General features: G+C 33.2%; 1 pseudogene; it reads right to left on the reverse strand.

Annotated features, from left to right (window-relative positions):
* Window positions 1–2,525: 2,525 nt before the first annotated feature.
* Window positions 2,526–8,016, reverse strand: LOC142628630 (uncharacterized; annotated as a pseudogene).
* Between the last annotated feature and the right edge of the window lie 8,409 nt (window positions 8,017–16,425).

Below are 16,425 nucleotides of genomic sequence, written 5' to 3' on the forward strand. Positions count from 1 at the left end.
TTCTTCCTTCAAAATCTTATAAATTTGAATCATTGTGGGGGATTGTTGGGAATGTTTTAAATTCAACAAGCTAGCTTAAAATGAGGAGCACAATATTTTTACAATAATTTCACAATAAATTCTTTGCGGCAAACTATTAATGATAGGTAAAAAAGTAATATTAGGAGTACATTTAGATGAAAACTAATAACAACTTGCCACTAGGTTTTGTTGTGAAAGTATTTTACCTATAGCACTACTCTTATCCTTTTTCTACATCTAAATTACTTCTTATCATTACAGTAAAGCAGCCTCACAATTACACTCTTAATGAATGAATCCTTCTTGCTCTCACAAGAAGTGCAGCCCTTGCCTAGGACCCATGGTAAGGCCCATACTCCAATGAGAGGAGGAAGGACTCCTTGGTAGGAGACAATCATTTGTTGGCATGGTTAATTTATTTCTTTAAAAAGTTTCATTTTTGATAATTATATAAACAAATGTCCTAATGAATCTCTCAAATTACGAATAAAATAAAATAAAATAAAATAAAGTAAAATAAAAAATGCCAATGTATTTAATTCTAATCAAATCTCTTTTATAGTTTGGGCTTTCAGATGAGTTTGAAAGCTTTAGACTGTGAGTGCGCACAACCAAAACTCGTTATTGAATCCTGAGTAATGGTCATAAGAGAACACTTCTTAGGAGAACATGTTGATTTACATGCCTCAGACACTTAATCATCGATAAGTATGCTATTCTCTATTAAACAGTATTATTGGTTTGTCTCTTTGATTTAGCCTCTCATTTCCAAGACACACCAAACAGTTACTAACAGCTCTTTCAATTTGGTATAGTTCCTTCCTTTTTAATACAAAATATAGTTCCTATTTGTTAGAGATATATTAGCGTATTAGCATAGGCCCAAGCCTAATTCTATTTTGTGTACAAGTCAAGTCTCTTACTTATATTAGAAGTGTATTAGTTTAGGGTTTAGTTTACTATATATACCCATGTTATGGTTCATTGTAACAAAGATTTTGTACTACACTCTTATATAATACAGATGTAGCTCTTAAAGTTTTCCTTTGTGGACGTAGGCCGTAAGGCTGAACCACGTGACCTAGTGTTCTTGTGTTCCTATTTTATGCTTCCCTCTTCCGCATCTATTCAAGCATATTCAATATGGAATATATCATAACTAATATTTAACATGGTATTAGAGCCACCTTCTTGTGGCCATGGTTTTCTGTCCTTGGGGTGTGTTTAAGAACAATCTTTGTCTTCCTTAATGTTTCTTCGCTACGTTCATCTTCTTTGGCTTCCCACTACTGTCGTCAAAACTCTCCGGTATAGTCATGCCACTGTTAGAAGTCGCATCAACACAACAAGACCATTGTCTTCCTCAAACCACTGTCACAGAGCCAAAATTCATTTAAGGGATCTTCTCACTCTTATCAATCTCAAGGTTTGATCAAGCTTCCATCTTGAGTTTGAGAGGAGGTGTTAGAGATATATTAGCCTATTAGCATAGGCCCAAGCCTAATTCTACTTTGTGTGTAAGTCAAGTCTCTTACTTGTATTAGAAATCTATTAGTTTAGGGTTTAGTCTATTATATATACTCATGTTATGGTTCATTGTAACACAGGTTTTGTACTACACTCTTATATAATAAAGATGTAGCCCTTAAGGGTTTCCTTTGTGAACGTCGGCCATAAGGCTGAACCACGTAACCTAGTGTTCTTGTGTTCCTATTTTATGCTTCCCTCTTCCGCATTTATTCAAGCATATTCAACATGGAATATATCATAACTAATATTTAACACTATTAATCATGAAAAACTTTAATACAGAAATTTCTATGATATATACAAAGAAAAGCTTTAAAGTGACAATCAAATACAAAGCACATCAACTTTAAAATGTTTCAAGATTTTTTTTATGCATGCATTCATATATAAATTGTCTTGTTATTTCTTTCATTATCATTATTTTCAGTGAGCCTTTACAGCTTTATATATTGGAATGGCACTTTATATCCTCCTTTCTTGCTTTGTGTGTATATGTATATATTGCTTTTCGCATGAATGTTTTTTTTTTTTTGTTAATAACAAAAGATATTAAGATAGAAAGCATGTATTTGGTGTCCGCTATTTATAATCTCAATTTACAACTACAAAAGTCATGTCATTTTGTAGTTGTACTCTGATTATGATATATATTATAAACCAGGTTTAAAAACACTATTATTATTATTTTCGTATGTGATCTAATAAGTATTATTGTTTACTCAAAAAAAATTTGATTTATGGACACAGTAAACGAACAAAGCCAAAATGAAAGATGCCATTTTACATTAATAATCGCAAAAACAAAAATATACAAAGCGTTTTTGTGCCTGCTAATGCATGATCGTGAGTTACCTACATAACCCAACTAGTACCAACATTATCCACTCAACAAAATGGAACCTAAAGGGAGCAGTAGTAGCATCTCAACTAGCATTGCATCTATATGTAGAGCACTGGATGGGGAGAGATTCAATTCAAACCCAGGTGCCTTTCAAAAGGGCGCACTAGTAGAAGCAGTCTCTCCAAAAGTCCTGACCAAATCAGAACAAGACGCATCACTTTCCCCTTCTGTCTTGAGCTCCAAACCCAACTCCTCTTCTATGTCATCTGAAGCTAATATGAGCAAGAATTCGCATCCTTTGTAGTTCAAGAAGTCCGGTGGATCAGCTGGGCAGTACAGTAGTTGTAATACCCGAAAAAAAAAAAAAAAAAAAAGATTTAAAAGGAGGTGTATTTAAGTAAATTTTTTTTGTGGGGCCAATTTTATAATTTCTAATTTTAAGGTAGTTTTTAGAAAATAATGTTGAAACCCTAGCTATATATAAGCTTATTAAAAGTCAACGTGTATGGAGAGATATTTTGAGAGAGGAGACTACCCAAAAGACTGAAGTAGAGAAGGATTGACTACATCCTTGAGGTAAAAGCTTAAGAAATTTTGTTCTTTTGTCAAATTTAGATTTTATGCAGTATTAGAATATTTTCTTATGTGTGTATTTTGGCCAATAGTTAAACTATTTAATTACTTGAGAGTTTTAATGATGCAAACAAAGAAAAATTTGGATTTATTTTTCGATAAACTAGACGTTGTTACTGCAGATTTTTCTATGTTCAGTAACTTAATCTTTTTCAATACCCTTGTGCGTTAAGCGTAGAGAGAAGCCGCATATTTTCTTAAAAGGTTAGGTGTTTTGCGTAGACTTTCTTTAAGTAACAGTGCCGATGTAGTGGATTTGATGAAAAAGAAAAAGAAAAAGAAAAAAAAAAAACCCTTTTGCACCTAGGCTTTGAGTTCTGACATGCTATCATGAAAAGTAAAAAGAAAATAAGAAAAGAAATAATGGTTGTTTTTCCCATAAGGCCTTGTGCCTAATGGTACTCGGAGTTATCATCTCAAAAGATGATAACGGTGGTAGGTGGCATGAGATTTTGAGATGATAATGGTGGCAGGTGGTAGAGAAAAAAAAAAAAAAAAAAAAAAAGAAGAAGAAGAAGAAGAAGAAGACAAGTGTTAGCGTAATAGCGTCCCGGAGTCTTTGTTTGCCTTCTAGTATGATATAGTAATAAGAGTTTAGCCTTATCTCTAAGGCATTAATGGTGGCAGAAAATAAAGAAGATATATTGAAAATATGTGGATTTTTGCTTTGAGATAATAGTGGAAAATTATTGAATATTTTTAATAGTCTCTCTTTTATTATTGAGTATTATTGAGTATAGTGCTTGAAAATTGTTTCGGTGATATCTAAGGATTTTAGAGAAAGTTTTAGAGAGAAGTTCTTTTGTGGTGAGCTAGCTGAGATAAGTAACCTTATCTTAATTGGTTTTATTTTACGTATTTTAACTACTGAAAATTGTTTACAATTGTTACAATTTTATTTCTATTGTATTACCAATTTCAAGTAAAGAATTATTACAAATATATCTGATTACTGAATATATGATGTATTTTATTAATTGTTTTTAGCTATACTAATTCAAGGTAAAGAATATAGAATTTTCACAACTATATATGAGCATTGAATATAAAATTTATTTTATTTTTTTATTTTTTTAGCTATATTGATTTAAAGTAAAGAATATAGAAATATCAAAAATATATTTGAATATTGAATATATGATTATATATATGTATTTGAATAAGATATATTTTTGTTAGAAACCATGATTTCATATATATGATTATGGACAATCTGATTATGAATTGATTCTGATACCCAAACCAAGGAGGGGTTATTCATTGGTACTCTGATACCCAAACCAATGAGGGATATTCATTGGTACTCTGATACCCAGCCAATGTGAGTTATTCATTGGTACTCTAATACCCAAACTAATGGGGGATATTCATTGGTACTCTGATACCCAGCCAATAGGGGTTATTGATTGGTGCTCTGATACCCAGACCAATGGAGGTTATTCATTGGTACTCTGATATCCAGCCAATGGGGGTTATTCATTGGTACTCTGATGCCTAGTCACGGTGAAATAGTGTGACCATAGTCATAAGATTGTTAAGAATATAAATAACGTTTGAATATTTGAATTATTTTGAGTCATTAAAAATGCTTATGTATTTTTGGAACCTATTGTAAGTTATAGCTTTTGATATATGGAAAACTAACTACTTTCTAAACTATCTATGATATAATTGTAAGATTAAAGTATGTGATCTATTTGCAACTTATTATTTTAAGACTATGAAACTTCTTAGTTATTTTTTTTCAACCCATAGTATATTATAACTTTCAAAAACTTATATTACATCATATTACTTTACAGATCTATTTCTTGATAGAACTTATTAAGATTTTGGTTACTTATTGAGTTGTCAGCTCACCCCCCTTTTTCCCCTCCAATTTCAAATTGTGAAGAATAACAAGTTTTGGGAGTTTTGATATTGTGTTGTGAGTAGGAAAAGAAGCTTAGTGATTTTGGGATTAGATGGTCTTCTAATAGTTTTATATTTATTGGCCAATTGGCATTATGTACATGAAGTTTAGATTTTGTTCCTATTAAATTATTAGAGATCTATTCATAAAGAAATTGTTGAGGTATTTTGGATTTAATTGATTTAAATTTTGTGGTTAAATTTTAGTTGCTAAAAAGGTCTTGCACGCTTGTAAGGTGTTTACTTTATAAGTGTGCGGCGGTTGTCACGTGTCTATCTTTATAATTGGGTTCGGGGCGTGACAAGGAAAAGAAGCTTAGTGATTTTGGGATTGGATGGTCTTCTAATAGTTTTATATTTATTGGCCAATTGACATTATGTACATGAGGTTTGGATTTTGTTCCTATTAAATTATTAGAGATCTATTCATAAAGAAATTGTTGAGGTATTTTGGATTTAATTGATTTAAATTTTGTGGATAAATTTTAGTTAATAAGAAGGCATTGCACGCTTTTAAGGTGCTTACTTTATAGTTGTCACGTGCCTATCTTTATAGTTGGGTTCGGAGCGTGATAGTAGTTGTCCAAACTGTCCATGAAGGTGTGCAGGAAACACAGTCTTGCGATTGTTTTGTAGCCCTCTGAACTGGGATGTGCCATGCTGATCCCGTCCGGGTTCTTTATTTGTATAAGGAATGAGCCTACCGGTTCAATGTTGAGCGACTCCTGTGACTCATTCTTCTCATCTTGGGGTGGAAGTTCAAGCTTGTAAATCAAATGGGTGTGTGTTTTCTTCCCAGGCTTGTGCCTCGATATGCGGTAAATGCTTTCTCCCAATGCTCTTGCAGGAGGAGTTCGACGGTGTCCTTTAGTCTTTGTATCACATTCCTCTGCAATGCAACATGTTGAATTGTGTACATAATATAGTAAATACAATTAAAATATAGTTAAATGATTAGTTCATCATTTTGTGAATGGTATTCATCAGAACATGTGAGTTTGAGTTTAAACAAAACCCCAAAATGGTCCGCTTAAAAAAAAAGAAAGAAGCAAACAACGCCAACTAGTTACCTGCTAGTTATGACAGAAATAAACATAATGAAGTAAAATTTAGCCATATTTGTTGCATGATTATTTCAGCCAAGCAAAGAAAATTCTTGATGTTTCCACTTTTGTAATACTGAAAATGATGACTTTTAAAATTAGTGTAAGACTGAAAATTGAAAACAAAAATACCAACTAAGTTAACATACCATCTGAAAGAAGTATATACTATATAGTATGCTTGAGCATCATTACAAAGCAACTACTTCTCAATTAGAAATGTGAAACTTTAATTAGCCAAACCACTAATTAAGATGCGTGCTCAACTTCTATAAGCAATTATACGGGACGCTATTCGTCCACGGGCCCAATACTCACTAAAGCCCATCACAACAATGCCACGTACATGAAGCCCACGACTCGTTGGGAGTCGAGCTCTAGAACTATCATGTTTGAGATCACATGTGTAACCGGGCCTACGAGCACCGTCCGGATGATCCTCGGCACCCAATTCGAAATTAGGAAAGCACCGATGACACGCTGTAAATGTAAAACCCTGTTTGTTCGGGGAATTTGACCGCCAGAAGGGTCGGGTTCCCGTAAGTCCAGTAGAAAGCTTTGGGAACATCCCTGCCGAACAGTACAGCCAACGGTGGAACCAGTTCCAATGCCACTCTCACTTCCTCCCACTCCCAACTAAACCCCCACTTAAGGGTAATAGTATTGGACCCCTCCTTCCACTCACCAGGGGAATAATCATGACCGTTCCACTAAGTTTGGCTATAAATAGGCAAGGAAGATCCAGTTGAAGAGGTTGGCGATTCTGGAGCGAAGAGACTAGAGAGGAGAGGTGATCATCCTAGAAAAAGAGGGGGGAGCTTTGGTTAAAAAGAAGGGAAACTTGAGAAGCGGAGTTGCCGAGCATAGCATCACCCATTGTAGGAAATCCAAAAGCCCACCATACAAATAGATTGTGAGCCCAAATACATCTTAGGCCCAATAACTATATTTGGGTATGCACAGCAATCATAAACTAATTAAGAAAATATTACACTGCCCATCGAACATCAATTTTTAAGTACTATGGACCTAGGCTTGACTTTTTAGACACCATCTGCGAGCACACATGCATATAGCTAGCAATTTATGGCAACACCTAATTATGATCCCTAATGAACCTTTGCCCTAATCGTAGATTACATTTTATAATTTATCAATAATTATCAGGGTTGTAGCAAGAAATTTGCTCATTATTATTAGCAATTCCTAATTTAAGAGTAATGTTAGAGATATTGCAAATTTTACTACATAGACTTTACAAGCTCATGATGTGTCAAATTTTAAACCCAACAAAAAACTAAATAATAAAATTCTCTATTATAGTGTTGATATGTCACCAATCAATCACATTTATTGTGATGTAAGTTTGTTTGGTTTGTAAAGTTTTAATTTAGTAAAATTGGTACCTTTAGCAATTCTTACTTTACAATGATGGACTACAAAGTTTTCAATTCTTTATATTTTTGGGTTGGAATCAAATTTTTGGCCCAGTTTCTTTCTCTCTAAATTAAGAAAGTCTTATTGCAAGAACTAGAAGGACTTAATCTATCTTATACAAAACTACATTCTTAAATCATCATATGATTTTCTGCACAGTGATACCGTTCCTAAAATCTCTTATGTAGGAAATAATTATACCAACCAGCCAATGTTCAAGCTAGAATAATTTCAAATTCCCAGAAAGCCAGTAATTAACTTGGGATAACATGTAATGTTGCTCCTCAATTTTAATGCACACACATCACATGTATGGGCAAGTCTACCAATGAACAAACTGTCTCTGATCACCTGGCTACCATGTCCACCTTCGATTCCACTCTTGTCAGAGCCACTTTCACTCCCTTTAGAATTTAGACCCCTTCTTGGCTCCTTCCTCGCCTGAATCAGAATCTTGCTTCTCTTGCACTGCCCTCTCTCCGGACTCCGGCCGCAACACAATATACAAACGTTGCACATCGTCTGCGCTGTGAGCTTCATTCTTTGTCAACTTTTGGCCTATAGAAGAAAAAAATTTCACCTCTTTCCTACAATTTGCCAAAGCCAAAATTTTGTCATTACAATTTGTAAACCAACTTCAAAACATTATGTAATAAAACAGCAATCAAATTTGATTATTGTGTAAATTTTTTAGTAACAAATATTACACACTTTTTTTATTCCAAAGAGAGTTTTAACGTACGAGTATATTCCTAATGAGAGCTCTTTATTATCAAAATAAATCTCATATCCTTTATTCATTGTTCGACGATAAATTTTTTTACCAATTGAGCTAACTACAACTCATAATATTACACATTTAACCAAAGGTAATATTACACACTTTTTTTATAAGGTAATATTACACACTTAAACAAAGGTAAATGCTACTTAGGGTTATGTATTAGTCTCGCACACTATAAAAGTGAACCCAAAAAAAAAAATTACAAAGTCGCGTAACATTTTCACATGTTCACAGGTTGAGTTGTTAGTCACCATAGAATAAAATAATCAAGAGTATACTGAAACTCACCACAAAACAAAACAAAGGTAGTATAAAAATATTGTGAAATTTCAACTTGTGGTTCAATCCTAGTCTTGACCTCTTGACCCTGTCCCATTGTCAGATTGTGACGAGAATGTGTTGTGTTGTTTGCTTTAGGCGAAAATGCACTTTTAGTTTCTACATTTTGGGTCTATTCTCATTTTGGTACCTAACTTGATTTTGCCCCTACCTCAGTCTCTGAAATGAAAAACCATGTCCATTTTGTTTTCTACCGTCAACCCAGTAATAGAAAATGCAAACGTGTTAAACGGAACCCATTATTGGCATATTACATGCTGAAGAGGTAAATTATGGAGTTGATGTGGTCATTAAAAAAATATTTAAAAATTCCACATTAGCATATAAATTAATTAAAAATAAAAGCAAAAAAAAAATCTCAATTTTAATTTTAATTGAAAAAAATAAAACACAAACAAAAAAATAAAATATAATTAAAAATAGTAATTAAATTATTTTCTTTTTTCATTTCATTATTTTCGGAAAGAACAAGAGTAACATGTTCTTCATGTTCTTGGGGGAAGAACATGTATGGTTGCCTAAAAAATTAAAATAATCAAGATTTTCTTTCTTTTCTTTTCTTGCATTTTCTTAGCAAATAAACATGCAAAAATACATACAAAATCCCTATCCTCTACCGAAATCTCCAAAAAATCAAACCCATAAATGCAGAAAAACCATCAAAACCACATGAAAAAAAAAAAAAACCCAGAAATTTAAAATAAACACAACAACAAGTAACAACAATCACAAAAGAAAACTTTCTTTTCCTTCAATTAGTAACCCAAACCCAATAGCTCTCTCTCTCTCTCTCTCTCTCTCTCTGAAACTCCACAAATTTAAAATAAACATAGCAACAAGTAACAACAATCACAAAAGAAAACTTTCATTTCCTTCAATTCGTAACCCAAACCCAACAGCTCTCTCTCTCTCTCTCTCTCTCTCTCTCTCTCTCTCTCTCTCTCTCTCTCTCTCTCTCTCTCTCTCTCTCTCTCTCTCTCTCTCTCTCTCTCTCTCTCTCTCTCTCTCTCTGAAACTCCACAATGAGAGTATTTGGTGATCAATTTTTGGGTTCAAACCAAAACCCAACACCAACCCAAATCCTTATGCTTTGCATTTTTGGTCAATCACCTCCTCGAATCCAACAGCTCACATAATTATCAACCCTAACCCTATCAAAATGTGAGAGTCGGAGCTTAGGATCTTTGGTCATAGGTGTGGGTAGATCGAAGAGAGAGAGTGAGCAACGCCAACAACAAACTCATCCAATGATCCACCCCCATCCATCATTGGACCAACCACTAATTCACAACCACTACCACCGATCTCAATCCATCTCACTCTCTAAACCCAAATCAAAGCTAGATCCTAAAGAGAAAGCTGAAAGAGAAAGATCTTGATTCGAGAGAAAGCCAAGAGAGAGAGAGAGAGAGAGAGAGAGAGAGAGAGAGTGAACTTCAAACGAGAGAAAGCCAAAAGAGAGGGAGAGGGAGATTTTGATCTGAGAAAGAGAGAGTTTTAGAGATTTTCGCTTGGCTGTAATGACCGAAGTGTGATGTTGATCACTTCAAAGGTTTAAAGGTTGATCACTTTAATTTTTATGATATTGTGTTTGATTACCAAGAAATTTTAAAAACAGTTAAGAAAGTTAGTAAAAAAAAAATTCTCAATCTTTGAAACTGAAAAAGTATTTCTTTTTTTGTTTTTGATTTTTTTAATTTATATTAAAAAAAATTGTTTTTAATTTTTTAATTAAAATATTGACGTGGCATTTTTAAATATCCAGGTAAATTTTTTTAATAATATTCTAATGGTCACATCAGTATCATTTCAATTAGCAGAACACTCTATTTACTACGTATTTGTTTTTTGTTTCTAGGTTAATGGTAGGAACTAAAATGGACATGATTTTTCATTTTCAGTGATTGAGGTAGGCGCAAAATTAAGTTAGGTACCAAAATGAAAATAAGCTCAAAATGTAGGAACAAAAAGTATTTTTTTCGCCAGTGCTTTATTGTCTGGGAAGTGGGAAGACAGTGACTTTGCTTTATTTTGATCTGGAATTGATTTTCTTGAAGTATATACAGACACCAAGGAGAATAAATCAATATAGATGGTTTCTACGTGGAGGCAGTGTGTACGTACTCTACTCAAAATGGATTTAAAAAAAAAAAAAAAATTAAAAGACCAATGTTTAGGAAACAATTATTTTAATAATTTCTTCAAATGGTAAATTTTGATCGACCAACGTCATTTTTACACTTTGCTTTGATTATACCTATTTCCAATCTCCTTTCTAGAGAAATTATTGAGCATTTGTAAAAGTTTTTGTTTTCATTTTTCCACAATCACACAAGGCTCTAGTAATTTATAATTTGATAATCACTAAATATATGCAATTAGGGAAATTCATAGCAGACAAAATAATCAACAAAAACAAGACCACAACAATCTTAACCAAAGCCTTGGCAAACCATTTATGGAGTACATGCAAAAGACATGGCAAACAACACGTTCCTATTCAAAATTACAGCACAAGCACACAGGGAAAAAAAAAAAAATCTAGAGCACCCCTTGGCCTGTAGGTGGCCACCACTTATTCCTCAAAGAATCCCTCCTTGGTCTAAATTTTGGGTCCAAGTTTACAACCCACTTTTAAAATGAAAAGTCTTTGGACAATGCAATTGAGAATATGATGGGAAAATATTTAGACATTGATTCCACAAGTGAAACCAGCATATGCTACAAATTCTTAATTAAGAAGAATCAAGGTGGAACTAGACATAATTTAATAGACCCACTCATGTGTGGGTTCTATCTCGATCAACATCCCCTCTCTAACCTATGGGTCCAAATTTTCATTTTATAAACGTGTCAAACTCAGACATACCTACACTCAGAGAAAAATGGTCTTGTGATACAGTCTTATAAGAAATTTATCTCATAACATGTGTGCATGCCACACGCGAGTTGTATATGTTATGAGAACGATATTTTATGAGGAGTAATACTGTAAACAAAAAAAACTATACAATATTTTACGCAATAATTAAGTTGTAAAATTTACTGTTTTTTATTTTAGGGATAATTACACTTTACCCACCTGTGGTTTGCCTCTAATTCGATTTGCCTACTCGTGGTTTCATTTTTGACACTTTACTCACCTGAGGTTACTTCCGTTTATGCTTCGTAACCCACCTCTGTTAAAATTATGGGTAAATAGGTATTTTTGCTCAAGTTTTATGTCTCTCTCCTCCAAAAACAAAAAATAGCATAAAAATTCAAGAGAAAGAAGATCAAAAAGTGGTATTTGTCTTGAACATGAAGAACATACCTAAAAAAAAAAAAAAAACCCAGATCAACCTACAAGATCACTGACTTAATGAAACATCTTCAAAAAATCATTTCTCCAGTTGGCAAGAGGTGCCACTGAAGTCGAATCAATTCCTTGTCCCTCCATGAAAATTGGGTTCTAATCTTACAGCTTAACTCTACAAAACCCAAAATTTCCCAATGACAAATTTATATTGTCATTGGGAAATTTGTTCTTGTTAATGATAAAGATTATCATTTGTTGGTTTATTAAGAGAAAAACAAAACAAAAGATCATATTTCAGGGATTGGCATCTACCACTTGACTCATACAAGAGATACAATTGCGCTTATCATATTTTTTACAGTGAAAAGACTTGTAGTCTTCTAACCTCATCCTCCCCACCCCTCTTTTCGTAGAGAAGAAAAAATTGCTGAAGATTTTGTTTACATTTGTGATGAGAATATCCTACCCAAAAAAAAAAATGCACCACATCTAATATTGATGAGAAAGCTTTCACTGGAAAAAGTTACAAAATGCTTGGAAAAAGTTAATATTGCTGATCTGGGTTTGAAGTTAATATTACAAAATGCTTGGAAAAAATGCACCACATCTAATTAATATTGCTGAAGCTTTCACTGGAAAAAGTTACAAAATTAATGCACTCAAGTTTCGAAGATGTTTCATTAACTCAGCGATCTTGTAGGTTGGTCTGGTTTTTTTTTTGGTATGTTCTTCATGTTCAAGATAAATACCATTTTTTGATCTTCTTTCTCTTGAATTTTTGTGCTATTTTTTGTTTTGGGAAGAGAAAGACATAAAACTTGAGCAAAAATACCTATTTACCCTTAATTTTAATAGAGGTGGATTACGGAGCATAAACGGAAATAACCTCAGGTGGATAAAGTATCAAAAATGAAACTACGAGTAGGCAAATTGAATTGAATTAGAGATAAACCACAAGTGAGTAAAGTGTAATTATTCCCTTCTTTTTACTCACTTCGTTGTTTTTTTACCTGTCACTGTTGTTTGGACTCTCTCATCTGATGAGACCTCGTGAGATGTGATATCTTCTCCACTCAAACCAGCTTGCTTTAGTGAACAAATAGCTTCTCCACGGTCAAAACAACTTGCTCAGTCAACTGTAGAATACCAAACTCAACATGGCCCAGATTAAAAAATATTTAAATAAATCTGAATCCATTCTGCAACCAACCCTGGGCCCATCATCAACCCACTCCTAAGCCCATACCAAGCCCAAGTTGTCTTTTTTTCTTTCTTATATCTTTTTTTGAAAATATAGAAAGGAATGTTAGGACCACAACTTTTACCACCACAAATCTTGGGCCCATCATCAACCCACTCCTAAGCCCATACCAGGCCCAAGTTTTTTTTTCTTTTCTTTTTTTGGAGAATAAGGACAATAATGTTAGGATCACAACTTTTGTCACAAATTAAAGTTGAAACTCTCTCCAGAAAAAAAAAACTCCCTCAAAATAAAAGCTCTATCCCAGCGATTACTTTCCCCGCCAAATTAATGTTAGTCCCTACTCAAACTCAAAACGAGCAAGTAACCAAACTCATCTTCCAACTGACACAGCCCCCAAAGCCTAGACTACAATTATTTGATCCATCAGGAGTAAAGCTTCTCAATGTATTGGTGGTGTTTATACACAGTAGAAGCATTCTCAATGTTTGTCAATTGTGCACTACTAGTGGCTTATGCCTTGAAATTGGGAGAGGTGACACTTCAGTATCGAACTGGCACCCATTACACAAGACATCAAATTCTAAGTCACGGATATCTGCCTGCTTCAACATGCTCCTTGAACATCATGGTCAATTGGTCATGATTTAAGTAACATTTGGTTTTGACTTTTGAGTTTGAGCCAATCCAAACAATGATCCTAAAATTTCCATATTACCCATTTGATACTCCTTCTTGGGCCTTGGTTATAAGCCCACGGATGAATAAGACCTTCGGAAGAATGAGCAAAGAGTGAGAGATTTGAAATTCGGCCAAGGTAAAAGTAAAAGGACTTGTCCCCCACTTCCCCAATGCTACTTTGACATCTCCAAAGGATGGATCCTTGCTCACGCGATTGAAAACGTTGTACATTAAATTTTGGGCAAGATATATAGTTAGTCCCAAAACTTTAGCCTATGAGCAATTTTAATACCTAAATTTTAAAACATCACTTTTAGTTCCTGATAAACTTAAATTGATTGCTTGTAGTCCATAAAAAACTTAAAGTGATCAATTTTAGTCATTAAAAAGCTTAATATGATCACTTTTAATCCCTATGAAATGAAGATGTGTCAGATTTTAATTTACCCATATCATCCAAGGCACCAAAAACGATCGCTTTAAATTTTATGGACTAAAATTACATATAAGCTAAACTTCAACAACCAAGAGTGTAATGAATTTTTTCTCCTTTTATAGATTTCATAGGATTAATTGGATTTGAAACCTATGACATCCACTACAATATTATTACTCTTTACATTAGGCAAAGACACTAATGGGTTTCCAAATTAGATTAAACTACAGTTTTATATCTTAATAATGAGAAGATAGTCTTGTAACTAACTGACAACTAACATGTTTGGACTAAAACTGCAACCCACAGGACCTTGTCAAATATTCTGAATCCACAATTGTTAATGTTTACAAATGCAACCTAAAAGAATTTTTAAAAATTAAAATTATATCCAAACAATGTCAACAAATAAGGCAAGATGTAATACTTAGAGCACTACCTTCAGCACTACTTTTAGTTGGTGTGATGTTATACAAAACTAGAGTAAGGTGTCGAACCAAACATTACACTCATAAATAAGTTTGTAATCCAATTGAACATTGATGCCAAGTCACCAACAAATTCTTGATATTTAAAGAGGTATGCTTCAATATAAATTGTGATATGTATTATTTCATGCTCACGCAATATAATTATCTAATAGATAATGAGGCAGCAAACTAGGCGTATAACACTTTTATGATAGTCAATAAAACATCAATCAAAACTCTAAATCATTTTTTTTTATCTCATGCCTAATGGAATGAAATAGTACATAGAGAATTGCAAAATAAATATAACAAACAAAAGAGTTATTGGACCAATCATGGTTGCAACAAGCGACATTCTTATTTCAATACTTTGTATGGAATTCCTCATCACGAACAACTGTGTTCCTCATGGAATTTGTCATCACAAACTATAGTATTTTTTTATATGAAATTCTATGTTATGACCTTAGTAAAGTATTAGTAACATCTGCTTTATTATACAAAAAGACTCTGTCATGTTACAATTAGGTTTTCTCATGTTTATTTTTCTAGCCTAAATAAACCTATTATAGCTTCGATGTGATCTCACCTGTAATTGTTTGAATTCATTCGAACATAAATTGAACATCATTTGTTCAAACATTTTAAATTTAAATACTATATGGGTGATTTGTTGTTTAGAAGATCTATAACTATTTTCATGTCTTAATAATAGCATCTATCTTATGTTTAAAATACTAGTTTATGTTTAAAAATGTGTCAAAATTCAAAAGTATTAAAAAAACAATTGAGCATAAGTTGATACATTTATAATTTAATGTCAACCATATAAGTTTAAATTCTTTGGGATTTAAGTTGAACAGCATTTGATGAAATATTCAAGTTTAGATATTAAATAATTGTCTTCTTAGTTAGAAAAGCAAATAGGTGAAGTGAGGAGTCAAACCAAACATCATACTCTTAGATAAGTTTGCTATCCAATTGCACATAGATACTACCGAACTTTCAAGATTTAAGGAAATATACTTTAGTATAAATAATGATGAATATTATTAACATACTCACTTGATATAATAATCTATGTTAATATATGACACTGAACGTTTTTTTTTTTTTTTAAAGAAGAAAACCAGTTCATATCATTAAAGAAACTAGCTAACATTGGCTAAAAGTACATTATTGATGTGTAGAGGAACATCTTCCATCCACGCGGAGAAACTGCTAACATGTCTAGTATGTCTAACAAAAGTATGAGCTATAATATTACCTTGTCTACGAACATGATTAAAAATTATTGAACAGAAGGAAACTGAGAAAAACTTTGCCTCAGCAATAAGGTGACTGAATGAGATGAGAGAATCTTCATTGGTACGCAGAGCTTTGATAATAACTTTTGAATCATTCTCCAAAATAATGTACAAGAAGCTGAGTTCTTGAGCAAAGTTTAGACCATGCATAGCTGCCATAGCTTCTAACTCAGCAATTGAATGGGGCAAGAGGACTTGTTCCACTAGAGAAGCTGGAACCAAACCTCTAGAGTCTTAAGCTACCACCCCTAGGCTTGCTTCACCGAACTCCTGAAAGACTGCACCATCAAAATTTAATTTGATTGCAGGATTTGCTATAGAAGACCATCGAATCGGGGCTAGGTTAAAGGCTGAAAGATAAGGCTGGATCATTGGGATAGCATGAATGAAGTCCAGGTGGAGTTGTTTGGCCATTGGGATCACTTCACTAATT

Source organism: Castanea sativa, chromosome 3, assembly GCF_040712315.1.
Source record: "Castanea sativa cultivar Marrone di Chiusa Pesio chromosome 3, ASM4071231v1".
Taxonomy (NCBI): domain Eukaryota; kingdom Viridiplantae; phylum Streptophyta; class Magnoliopsida; order Fagales; family Fagaceae; genus Castanea; species Castanea sativa.